This window comes from Eleutherodactylus coqui, chromosome 2 (assembly GCF_035609145.1).
Source record: "Eleutherodactylus coqui strain aEleCoq1 chromosome 2, aEleCoq1.hap1, whole genome shotgun sequence".
NCBI classification, from domain to species: Eukaryota; Metazoa; Chordata; class Amphibia; order Anura; family Eleutherodactylidae; genus Eleutherodactylus; species Eleutherodactylus coqui.
Window position 1 is genome coordinate 284,586,798 of NC_089838.1, and position 13,764 is coordinate 284,600,561.

The following is a 13,764-nucleotide window of genomic DNA, read 5'->3' on the forward strand; positions in this document are numbered from 1 at the left end:
GAAACGCCAGTTTACCTCGGGGCCATTGACAATGAAACTGTTTTACCTGCAGCCAATTTGAAAGCTACACTATGCCAGTATATCTCTGGGCACTGCGTAGCAGCGATGTGGTGCCCAGCCTTAATTTTTTAATGTTTTTAATTAATGAAAGCTGTAATACCTTACTATAGACAATTCGTTCTGGTTAACTTTTTAAATTACTTTTTAATAAATATACACACAAATGTATGAATCCTCTCTTTTCTTCGCATGTCTTCCTATTAGATTTCACAATTAAACACCCGGCTTCTGTGTCTTTGGGGTGAATTTACCCTTTTTACTGAACATTGCTCACTTTATCAGAAAATTAGCAATAAATAGGAATCGGTGGGCTAAATTCCAGTACATACAAATAAGACTCGGGGTGTTGGAGTCACACATCTTTATAGGGTTGCTTTGCTGTTTACAGTACCAGTCCTCCCACACAGACAATTGTCATGATTGTCTTGTTTAGTCATATTGCCTGACTGATGACCTATTCTTAGGGTAATGACTGCCTGCAGATTCTTGTAATGTTCAATGATGTTCGCATCGGCGGTGACTTACTATAAAAAAATTCTCTGACATTTTAATGACATCATTTGTGCAGGCAGAACAGGTTCTACAACTAGTAATGCTGCGGAAGTACAGCGCTTACCACAACATACCGCCATGTTGGGATGGTAGCACTGCATAGGGGTTGATTTAAAACGGAAGTCTTTTACCCATACTGGTTTGATTTCCTCAAGGGAGAGAATACAATTTAATGATTAAGCTTGGATATGACTATAAATTCCTCTAAGGACTAACATTTATGGCAACGCACATAGGCTTAGTACAGAGCTGCACAACCTCCGTCTGCTGCCATATAAGCGCTGAAAGTACGGAGCTTTTCTCTCAGCAATTCATTGGGTCAACAAGCAAAGCTACCCAACTTTTCAGGCTCCTTCTCTCTACACAGGAAGTTCTAGGGATTCACCAGCTCAAGTTTCTCCCAACCTCTCAGAAGGCTTCCAAGGTTTCTTTCGTGGCTCTTGGCTAGGCCACATCCAACCTTGCACAGACCTTCTTCTTGCTCGTGCACTTGAACAACATGGCCAACACAACATCTTGCGTGCCACAACTCGCTACCTAAACGAGCACCACCCTTCTCTTACTGTTCGTCTGTCAGACACCATCCCTCAAACACCTTCCAATGGATACTACCACATGAGTAATGCCCACACGGGCCACAACAGAGACCGTAACGTAAATCCGTTGCACGATATGCATTGGCATTGCACAATAGCCCTTCTCAGTAATTAATCATCAGCATTTGTACAATAGTCAGTTATCACAATTTCCTAATAATAAACCTCTGCAATTATATATTACACATTACTTATTTCTCAGAATAACCATTAGCACATATATCACATGTATTAATCATTACTGCGTTCCCTATAATAAACCTTTATGTATAAAGCATCAGTGTTGTGTCCGAGCTCGACACAAAACGCCCTGTCCGGATCGGACGGAAATGTCCTAAAAAAAAGTATATTGTTTGTATATCCGAACATGGAGAACGCAAAATATATATCACAACACCAGAAGTGGGGAAATCTGACTGTAACCCACTAAAGGTACACAGGACAGGCAGTCTTTCAAAGATTGAACAACTCCTGCTTACACTGAGCGAGAAGTTGCTCCCTAGTTGCTTTGTTTCAGCTCACTAAAAACAAAGTAACTAGCGACTAATGAGCAATTTCTTGCTTAGTGCCCTGTTGGTGACACTGTGTACACAGACCAAAATCGCTGTTTCAAGCAATTCTGGTGATCGCACAGAGTAAAGGTGCAATGAGATCATGCCGTTCAGCTGCGGGGATTGCTCTTCCCTGCTCCCCCAACTGAGAAGAAAAGTGAAAATTCCAGAAACTATTTAAAAAAATATATATATAGCAGGCGTCCTCCATAAGGAAAAGCTGGAATAAATGTGTACAGACACTCATTGGTTGGCTGAATGACACACCTCCCAGTTTTGCCGCAGAAAAAAAACGCAAGATTTCCGCCAGGAAAGCGCAGCGAAAAACCCGTGGCACTTAGCCGCGGGCCGTGGAGCGGCTTGGCTGCATGCTTTTCCTACGCGGCCAGATCCTCCATAGAGAGGAGCGCGGCCCCAACGTAAAAAAAAAAAAAATAGACCTGCTGGAGCCAGGGAATTCGCGCTGCAGCGCCGGTTTTGCCGTGACGGATTGGCCACCCCGTGTGGACTAGATTTTTGACAAGTCTCGTCCACATGGCTGGCCAATCCCGGGATTAGCGGACGCAGGCTGATCAGCTGCAGTAAAATCCCGCACAGAATTTCCGTGTCAAATCCGCCCTGTGCGAACCCAGCCTCATAAAGTCGTGTACTGAACTTGCTGTTCTACTGAAGGTGGTCATGTTATGCCCTTACTATTCGGAAATATTTTTTTCCCTAAAACTTTTTAGTTCCACTTTTTATGATGGGTATCTAGAACCATGTGTTTCTCAGACACCATATTGGGTTAAAGGGAACTGGTTACCAGCAATGAGCCCCATAAGTTATGGTGCTTAGAAGAAACCTTTCCAGGAGCCCAGGGAGGTATCTTTCATACTTGCCTACGACCCATGTTGGCACCGAAAGTTGGCGTGCAGACCATGTAATGAACCCCAAGCTGCAGACTGTGCACGTATACTCCCATAGCAATCAATGGGAGCGTGCAAGTGTGATGGCATGGTCCACACCCTGACTATCATGACCATGCAAGCATCAGGAGGCAGGTAAGTATAAAAAAAAACAAACCCTCTCCAGGCTACTGGGAACCTGCCCTATAAGCACCATCACATAGTTGCTCACAGCCTGGTCCCCTTTAAACATACCAGCTGATGCAATGAGTCTTTCTGTAGATTTTCTCAAGATGTGTTCAAGGGAGTATATAGGTGCAGCTGGTCAGCACATGTAAAAGGATATACAGGACTATCCCGACACGTGCTAAAACCCTACAGTGTGACCCATACGTGCCGCAGAGCTCTCCAACCTCCCATACCGTGCAGAAAGGAATTCCCTTACGCAATCAAATGTGCTCTGGAACAGATTGTGCTGTACTTGCCGATGGAAAGGCAGTAATATCTGACAGTCACTGCTTTCATCTTGTATAAGGGAGCTACAACAGACCCCTTAATAAGTTCCCTCTGTACAGCACATTACAAAGTACACCAATTGCTAAAACTGCCTATGCGGCAGGTGGGTGGTGTTGGGATGCAGTTTCAGGATGCGATGCAGCAGATGGAGTCACCAAAATGTACAATAATTCAAGAATAGAGGAATGAAAATAAACAAAGTCATGGCGATTAAGTAGATTACCTGTTGCCTTAAAGTGGCTTGTCGCTAATGATCTCTGGCTAAATCCTAGGATTAATACTACATTGTACTTAATACAAAATAACACCAATGCTGCAAAAACCCAGAATGCTATAAACTGGTTCCGTAATGTATACAATTCGTCTATAAAGGATTAATGCTTCACTTTTGGTGACCAATACTCCACTTGGCCTTTTAGGAGTTCCCACTTACCCGTACAATGTTCCTTTTAAATGACACCGTCGTTCAACCGCGTTCGAGTACTTGAAACTTGCAGGAAGTTTAGTGTCCATAACGCTAACCATACCACATATACGGTAGCAAGCCTGCTGGGTTCCTTTCTGGTGTGCATGTGTAACGGGGCGGCTGGATTCACATGTGCATTGTTGCTACTGGGCTAGTCCAAGCTCAGGAAGGCGACTCTTCCACAGTTCCCTTGGATCTTTGTCACAGTCGAAATACCGCGCCGGGTTAAGCCCCATTTACACCAGTAACACCGCGCCGGGTTAAGCCCCATTTACACCAGTAACACCACACAGGGTTAAGCCCCATTTACACCAGTAACACCACACAGGGTTAAGCCCCATTTACACCAATCTGGAGTTGCGACCCTTCTGTAGGTATAACTACCTTCGCTCTTCTGGATCGTTTGTGGGAATTTGTGCCCATTCAACCAATAGAACATTTCTGAGGTCCAGCATGGATTTGGGTGGAATTTGGAATTTACACACAAAGATTATCGCTCAATATTCACTCAAAAGATAGTTTGAGTGACCGTTTTGAGCGATCATTTTGCATAGCTGCTAATGAGCAATAATGCCTATTTGTAGCTTATTAGCTTCATTTGCATGAAAATGAGCCTCCCTTCGCTGTATGCAGATAACAGCGGGTGGTCTCTTATCTGCATACCGCTACATTGTTCTCCTGCGGGACACCCACTGAAAACAATGTTATCAGCACTCCCACGGAGAATCACAGCGTGTGGTCTCTGCTATCAGCTGGCCGGCAAAATGATTGTTTTTATGCTGAACTAAAAATCATTGTTCGGCTGAAAAGCTAACAAATGAATTTTGAGTGATAATTGTTGTGTGTAAATTTGCCTTTAGGGTTCGTAGCAAGGTCTTCCTCCCTGTAGTAGTAGTAGGCGTAGGCGGCAGTCTCTAGTTCCTCTGAACAGCACTCCTTGGTCCTCCAAACGGTCTTTTTCACCTCCAGTAATACAAGCTTCCCTTTACGATCTCTGTCCGCAGCATCCCTGCAGGCTGTTGCATCCTCTGTGGCGCAGCAGAAATTCTTTTTATGTGCCAGCCAATCAGTTCTACACCAGAGAGCATGCTCAGAATCACTGTGCCAAAATTTAGTGCACATTTTGGCGCATCTCACAGTTCAATATAGTAGCAATAGTTTAACCCATTAGTTCAGCTGTTTACACTTATTCAGTCTGCTAGAAGTTGTAGTCCCATAGACAATATCTGTACTAAACTTTTCTAGGTGTGGTTTCCTAAAAACCGGCATGAGCAGCTCTTATTGCTCTTGGGTACTGATCAGGGACAAAGGCAGGTCAGTATACAGCTCCAATGACACCGAGTGACGCTGCTAGTGATAGAACTCGTTCGGCCTGCTTAACAGATTCTGGCAGTGTCTGTCGGCGTTGAACAGGTCACTGCTACTTCCGCTATTACGTATTGATATTATAAACAGGTAGGGAAGCCATGGCGGGTGCAGACATTGCAGTTGCGGCTTCACACAACACCTCTAGTAATGGGATAAGCATCCTGAATCGGCAGAAGCTCTAGAACTACAAGTCCCAGCTGGGTTTCAATTCTTGCTGACAACTATTCCTCTATAATAAAGTTTAACTGCCCAGCCCCCGCTGAGTACAGACTACCTATTGATGGGTTAAAATGCAGTGGATTTTGATACAGATCCGCAGCAAACTTCATCAATCAAATGGGGTGGATTTCGGTGCAGGAACTCCACACAAAACCCACCATATACGAACGCACCCAATGGTTGACTAATGGCATTCTGGCTACACTACTGATAAACCCCCTCCCCCCCCCTCCCCTGCGAATCCAGACTTGAGAAGATATCGGTACTGTAGAAAATCGTACATAACAAAGTGGATGGGCATCAATGAGTTCCTCCATACAGGTACCAAAAATGGAGTGGCCGTTTGCACTAGAGGGGGTCCACCTAGCAGGAGTGACGCAATATATCCAGATCTATGAGGACACTTCAACGTCCCATTTGAAAACCATTGGTGTTAATTTGGAGTTGCGACTCTCCTGTAGGTATAACCACCTTCGCTCTTCTGGTAGGTGTTTGTGGGAATTTGTGCCCATTCAACCAGTAGAACATTTCTGAGGTCCAGCATGGATTTGGGTTGAATTTGGAATGCAAATTGGGAGTCTGACCTTCTCATCCGAGGTGTTTGAATAGGGTTGATGAAACCTGTGTGAAACCATGGGATGTGTTAATTTACTGATATTTTACACACTAGTTAAATAACGCTAGAATACGATGCACAAAATGTAGTAAGGGGCGCAAGCCTGTTACAACAATTGGCCCATCTTGAGCCACCCGTTTACCACTTACTGAAATCTATGGCACTCTAATTTATGCCAGTTTCGGGTGTCCTTTTCATGGTGAAGTTGTCATGTTACGGGTGGTCCTGCCCCCTTCCACCAAGCTCCGTCTAATTTTTAAAAAGGTGTAGAAAATGCTAAAAAGTTGCAAATTTTTGCTTAAGATGGACCGGTCCAAAAATTTTGTGGTTTTTGTTTAACGCCAGAATTACGGTTTAAACTGTTGTATGCAGTCCCTCACTTCATGCACGGTGATACTGGAACAGGAAGGCTTTCCCCAAACTGTTGGAAGGGGAACAGTCTTTCCATCACTCAGCCGATACTTGGTAAGGCGATCTTAGGATTGTGTGTATGGAAGCTCCTGACGCACGGTTCTGGTGCTGATGTCATTTGCTGGAGCCGTTTGTAGCTCATTGTCGTGAGCGATGAAATAGATGGAAGGCGATTTTACATGACGTGCTTCAGCACTCGGTGGCCCCACTTAGAGCTTTGTTCTTAGTTTCCACTTGTAGACCCTTCATTCCAGCACTTATAGATAACTGGGAGAGATCAGAACTTTCACAAACTGACTTGTGCAAAACATGGAGTCTTATGACTGTACCGTGTTTCCATTCCCTGAACTGTTCAGTATGATCCATACTACTATAATGTTTGACTATGGAGATTGCATGCTTGAGTGCTTAACTTTATGAACCACCATGTTTGCCTTGTCTATATTCAATAAAGGGTGTCTACGTACTTTTGGCTACGTAGTATATATTTAGGTGCATTTTCCTTAGTCATACACTGCGGTTGAGGTGTGGTTCTTGCTGGAAAGTTGGGAACTTCACGGCAAAAGTTGCACATCAAAACTTTGCATAAAATGAAGTCTGTTCACCCAGGACCGCCATTCTCCTACAGTGCCTGCAAAACTCCATAATCAAAGTTGGAAGGTTACATGGATACCTCCAGTGGACTCCAGATGTAGCCAAATGACACCTCAATCCAGTTAAACCGATATTTTTAGTCCAAAATTAAAAACACATTTGCTACGATGATTTACCGAGACGCAGGAGTAAACCTACGCGTTTCGAGCAAACAAAATTGGCAATTTTTCTCCTTGAAACATGTAGGTTTTTTAATATTTTTTTTATGAACTTTACTTATGCGTGCAAGCTGCAGAACTACACCAATTCATGGTAATATTGCATGGGGTTCTTTGCCACATCCTGTAAATAGACCTCTGGTCTGTTCAGAGAGCGTAGTTAAGCTGCATGGCCAAGAAGTATTTGGAAAAACCACATATAGTTGTGATTCTGCAGCTAGCACAGATGAAGCTCATTGAATTGGGGAAAAAAAGGCAATTGGGGGAAAAAAAAACATGTTTTACCAAGTTGTTCTGGCCACACAGCAAAAACCGCAGCACAAATGTCCAATCAGAATATACCTTTAAAAACTGCCTCGTTAGCTGCTTTTAGTAAATCTAATCATGCAGATTTGTTGGGGACCTGAAAAGTTGTCAGAAGAAACTACAAGAGCGAACAGTACGTTCCACGGAAATGATCAGTCCTTGGCTGGCGCTGGGTTCATTGCTGGCATGCTTGGGGCACCAGATCTTGGATGATAAATGAAAGCTTCTGTATGTTTGTGTGTGGGATAAAGAAGTCTGTGTGAAGGGCAGAAAATCCTTTGAAGAATGAAAATCCTATTTAATTACTTTGAAACTAAAGTAAAACGTCTCAATATTGCTGGCTTATATGGCTTCTGACTCGAGCGCCCCCTTTCCTCCTTGTAGGATATAAGCTCTTCGGATGGCGTTTTTCTGCTTCCTTTGCTGCCCAATATCCTATTAAGCATAAGTCCCTGTGAACCCCAACTAGAACTACAAAGGTCCCACTGTGGATTGTAGCCATATTTCAAGTCTGTGGGCGGTGTGTACTCTTCACGTTTCCCGGCACTGCTTTGTTTGAGACTGATTTAATGTAAATATTCATTGTATAACTTCTGCAATTCTTCATCTGTTTGCCGTCATTACATGAAAAACCTTCTTGGCTCCAATCTGCATTTGATCTGTTCAGACGCAATATTTCTCACAGCGAGTAGTTTGCCACATTGTATCCAAGGTGAATAATCTTCACTGCAGACATTGTAGCATATGAATAAACTAGTTGATATACATTATAAAGTCTGCCCTGCTGATAGATCTAGTACAGAGGATCCCATAGATAGGGTACAGCGCTGTGTGAGCAGGACTAGGTCTGTACAACAAATGTTCCCATTGGCGGGCAATAATAAGCGGAGTGGGCCACAGAAAAGTACCCCGGCACCCACACTCTTATGAAAGCTGTCTAAAAGAAAATCTGACTGTCCATTGACACTTTTGACTATAGCTGGGGTGTCCAGAGGAACAGCATCCATAGGAGCCCCAGTTACAGAGGAAAACATCCCTCTGTAGTAATGAACAGAGCTGATCTGAGTCTGCTAGGACCCTGCAGCTCTGCCGAGGTAGGGGACACCCAGCAGTCACATGATCCTCAGGTCAACTTGCGGAAGTGACACTTCCGCTTTCTCTATTCAGTGCATAGTGCTATGTAGTCTGCAATAGAGAAGGCAGAAGTGGTTAAAAAAACAATTTTTGCTGTCTCCGGGTTCTTAGCTGGGACTAACGGCCAAAGACCCAACTTGATCCTACTACATTGCAGAAGCTCTATTCCCACGCCGTATTTTTTTATAATCTGCCTAGATTAAAGCCTAGGCCCAAGTCCATAAATTTACTATGCTCGGTCCTTAAGGGGTTAAAAATCAAATAGAATGTAGAACTGAAACTGCTGAATAGTTTCACTTAATCCCCAAAATACTTAGTGTAACCTTCATTTATTTATTTTTAATGTACAGAATTGGCAATTTATAAGCATTTTTACAATAAATTTAATCAGCTTATTCTGTACACTTTTTTTTTTTTTTTTTTTTTTTTAGTAAAAAAAAAAAACTCTCTGAAGCTTGGAGAAGCCGTTGCTATTGCATAGCTAAATGCAGAGCTCCCTTCTGCACTGTGTTGTCTAGGGCAGGCACAGTTATTCCCATCTAAAACTTAATTAATTGCTGCCTATTTCATCAATTTACATACACAGTCACAGTGCATCAGGTCTGGCAGGTAGCAGGTGTGATCTGAAGAGGAGAAGCGGTTTGCGGAACTGACCTGATGTACTGAGAAAGACAGAGCATCAGGTCTGAAGAGGAGAAGCCGTCTGCAGAACAGACCTGATGTACTGTGACAGACAGAGCATCAGGTCTGATAGGGAGCAGGTGTGATCTGAAGAGGAGAAGCCGTCTGCAGAACACACCTGATGTTCTGAGACAGACAGTGCATCAGGTTCGGCATGCTGCGGGTGTGATCTGAAAAAACCGACTTGTTGTGGATTTTGCTACAGATCTGCGGCAGATTTGACTCTTTCAATTGAACTCAAATTGAATGGGTGAAATCTGCCACAGATCTGCAGCAAAATCTACAACAAAATTTGCTGCAAGTCAATGTGTGAACGCACCCTCAAATCTTCCACCATCCCCTCAGGGAGAGATTAAACCTTATGATTAAATTCTCATGCGAATCCCATCGTAAAGATCGGGATCCTTACATTATAAAAATTTTCATAAAAGGGGTTGCCCAAGTGAAAGGAAACCCCTGTCACCAGTTTCCCCGTGTTATAAAATAACAAATGAGCAGTTACTCCTCTCTCCCCACACCCCCTGTTCGTCCGCTGGCTTCACTCTCCCTGTGACCTCACTCTGCATGCTGAGCTTGTCTATAAACAAGCTGAAGCAGCCAATGACAGAGCTCAGTGATCATGGCTGGGTGCTGTCATTGGCTGCTACAGCAGGTTTACGGGACATCACCGCTGTCTGTAAACAGAAACCGGGGTCAGTGGTTTAGGATGAATGGGAAAGAGGCGAGTAACTGTCCTATACCATAGGGGACCTGGTAACGGGGGTTTCCCTTAACTTGGACAACCCCTTTTAATATGAAACTAGAAAGCCACATTAAGGGATAATCCGCAGCGTTATGCTGCAGCTATTAGGTTCTATTGAACCTAATATCTCAATGTTCACGCTGCGGAGTACTACTGCAAAATTCCGCAGCGTGAAAGAAACCGCGGCATGCTCTAATTGCCGCGGGAATACATGCGGCCAGCTTCCATTGTAGTCAATGGAAGCCATCCGTCACGCTATGTCGCGTGAATACGCATCACTGACGGCCGCGTCATTTCGTACCGCCGGCGTGTCATGTGCTGTACTGCACATGCACGCCGGCTCGAGGGACGGAAATAATTCGGTGGATCTGGGAGGTGAGTATGGGGGTTTTGGGTGGCGCCTTGGCAGACTCTGCTGCGATATTCCGCTAGGGGAGTCCGCCACGGCCGTGGGCATGAGGCCTAAATAGCTACTTTCTAATGTATAACTTTTGGAAGCGCTGGGTTTACATTGCGTTTTTGTGTTCCTGACCTTTCCATCCCAGGGTTCCATGGATCGCCGAAAACTGAAGCATTGGCCTTCATTACTAAAACGAAGACCAAAATAGCAAGCTTTGGTTTCCGTCTGAGCTGGTTTCTGTTCCTCTTCCGGCACTTATGTTAGACCAAATATTGTTGTTAAAGGGATATTCTGGCAATTTTTTTCTTCTTTTTGTTACTTTTTACCTATCCAGTGGATAAAAACTAATAGATCAGTGGGGGGTCCGAATGCTGGGACTCTCACCGATCCGGAGAACAGGGGCTCCTTTTTGCCCCATTGCCAGTAGCTTCTGCGTCACAGCTCCAACAAGAGTGACGTCACTTTGCACGGCACACTCTCTGCGCATGCGCAATGCCCTCCATTCTTTTTAATAGGGCTGATGAAAATAACAGAGCATAGAGCTTGCCTATTTTTGTCAGCCCCATTGACATAAATGCAGCAGCACTGCGCATGTGCGGGCAGCAGCACTGCGCATGTGCGGGCAGCAGCACTGCGCATGTGCGGACAGCAGCACTGCGCATGTGCGGACAGCGCTCGATCCACTCCTGTCGGTGGTGAATGTCAGCAGTGACCAGAATGGGGGCAAACAGGATCTCCCCCCTTCTTTGGATTGGCGGGGGTCCAGTGGTCGCACCCAATTTATCATTTTTTGGGGAGTTTTCACACATTCGCATCAACAGAATACTCCTTTAACGACACACTTGTAATGTGGCGCCCATAGAATTCTACGGGCTCCTCTATACCTACACCAACCAGCAATTTGATGTGAAGTTAGACAGATTTCTTTCTGCAGATTCTATTCGAATCCCTGCAGTACTTCATGATGTACACTATGGCGACACGCAGACTACCTATGGGTCCGCAGCCATGCTGTATATGACCAGACCATTGCCCCTGCAAAGTCTTTTTATGACTTGGTGCCGTTTTAACTGAAGTCTTCACAGGAGCGGTTTAGCAGTTTCTATATTTTTTTTAACGACCTTTCACATTTTTGTTCCTTCCTCGTTTCTCTATGATCGTCAAGTTTGATTTTCATTGCTCGGCAGAACATGTCATTCAGTAAACACGTTTTCCATATATTTGCTTACCCAGTGCTGGGTTCACGCGACCGCACAGTCTCCATCCTGTTACAGGGACAATAAACCTCACTGGTGGATGGCAGTATGCTTGTCATTGCAACACCCACAGTGGTTGAAAAGTAGCATCCTCAGACTGCTGAATAGCAAATCTTTCCATGTATGTTGTGTTGCCCTTTAATTTAAAGGGTCTGCATTAAAGGGGTGTTCTGGGACTACACTATTGTTAAGCTATCCTCGTGATAGGTTATCAGTAGTTGATCAGTAAGGGCCTGGCACTCAGAATCCCTCACATGAGTGCTGCTGTCACTCCAGTCCATGTTGGGCACAGTGCTGTACATTGTATAGTGGCTGTGCCTGGTATTGCAGCTCAGTCCCATTCACTTGAATGGGACTGAGCCGCTCTCAAGCCATTAGAAAAATGAATGTGGCATCACTGATCTGCGAAAAGGCTGCAGCTCCTGCCCAAGTGCTGCAGCCTCTTCAATCGGCTGATTCGCAGGAATCCTGAGTGGCAGACCCCTGCTTATAAACTATTAATGACTTGTCCTAAGGATAGTAACAGAAATGCATGCCTTCGCACTCATACACATATAGGCCCAATGCACATGGCTGTATTTGCTGTGCGGCATCTGCCCCGGATTCTGCAGCAAATACCTGCCATAGCATGCTATGCAAAATTCCCCCCACCCCCTTTCCCCACTCGCAGCAGGGAAATCTCAGCATACTCTATTCTAGTGCGGGCCTCGCACAGTTGGCTTCAATTGAAGTCAATGGAAGCTGTCCGTCCCACGGCCCTTCCACAGTGAGCACTGCAAAAGTGTTGCAGGGTCCATGTTATCATGTCGACGATGGCGCAGGTAACTGTACTGTGCATGTTCGATGGCTAGCACATCCACAGCACAGAAGAAGAGAAAAATGACAGGCACGCAGGGGTCGCCTACGTGCGGGATCCCACATCTGGAATCCAACTTGGCTGTGAGCAGGCTGCCTTAATATGTGAATAAATTTGCACAACTGTTTATACTAGCTGTATAAAAATGCATGGTTCTTGGCTCGTATAGTTTGATCAAAGCATGGGGACCCATCTGCAACATTCAAGAAAACTTTGTTGGACAGATACTTGCCTCTAAAAGACACCTGTCTTTGGGGCCAAAGGCCTCTAATGAACTCAGGGAAAGCTGGATACTTGGCTACATACTTTCATTAAGCCACTTGGGACTGATGGATAAAGAGAGTGCAAGACAAGTGAGAGCAGCCGCTCCCCTAATCATGCATACTAAAAACAAAAGTCCAACAAAGAAATTAAATGTGAAGGCACATGTAAGCCATGGCTTAGGCAAATATAGTTACAGAAACAAGTGCCTCAACGCTCATACACATCTAAAGAAGTTGCCCATGAGGGCATGTCTGCAGAATAGGCTATCAATAGATCAGTGAGGGTCTGTTTGCTGGATTTGTATGCTCATACAATGAGCTGATTTCTGAAGAAAGTCGACAGCTCTATTTTCGCTCCAGTGGCCAGCCTTGGTATTGCATGCCAAGTTCCCTTTCACTTCAATGCAAACTGGACCTGCAATATCAAGGCTGGCCACTGCAGTGAAAACGGAGCTGTCTGCTTCTGGTTTGAGCTGCTCTCAGGGCATGTGAACAATAACCGTGACGTCACAGGCCATGAGAAGCGATACAAGTCTTATAACAATGACTCGGAATGTGTTTGCTGTATTTGTCGCAGCTATAGCTTATGTGCACTTTCACATTTAATTTGTTGGAAGTGCTGTTTTTTGTTTTGCTATCCTACAGATAGATCACCAGTAGTTTTAGTCCTGGAAAATCCCTTTTAAAAACTGCAAGTGAAACAATGTCCTCCAATGGATTTTATTAAAGGGCTGATTAGGAGTCGGCCAGGACGACTTTAAAACAACCAAGCTCAGCTGAACTATGCTGCTTCCATAACTCCCATAGAAGTCTATGGGAGTTACCCAAACCATATAGCACAGGTAGCTTGTAACATGTTATGCACACAATAGCTTGCTGTGCTACACTGTTTGCATAACTCCCATTTACTTCTATGCCCCATGTTGGGCAGCTTGGCCTCCTCCTAGTAGCCCCAGTGGCCTAATGCATAACTGGCCTCCTAAGCTAGGGATTGTGGGTTCGAGTCCCATCTGGGGTGGTTGTCCACCTTCCATCCAAAAGCATGTTGTGTTTTTCCTGCACCTGAGCAGGGGGT

The 13,764-nt window shown here is 44.7% G+C and overlaps 1 protein-coding gene across 1 annotated transcript in view; it reads left to right on the forward strand.

The window, feature by feature from the left end:
* VAMP8 (vesicle associated membrane protein 8) overlaps window positions 1–13,764 on the forward strand; it is a 45,707-nt gene that overhangs the window by 15,608 nt on the left and 16,335 nt on the right. The window lies entirely within an intron of this gene.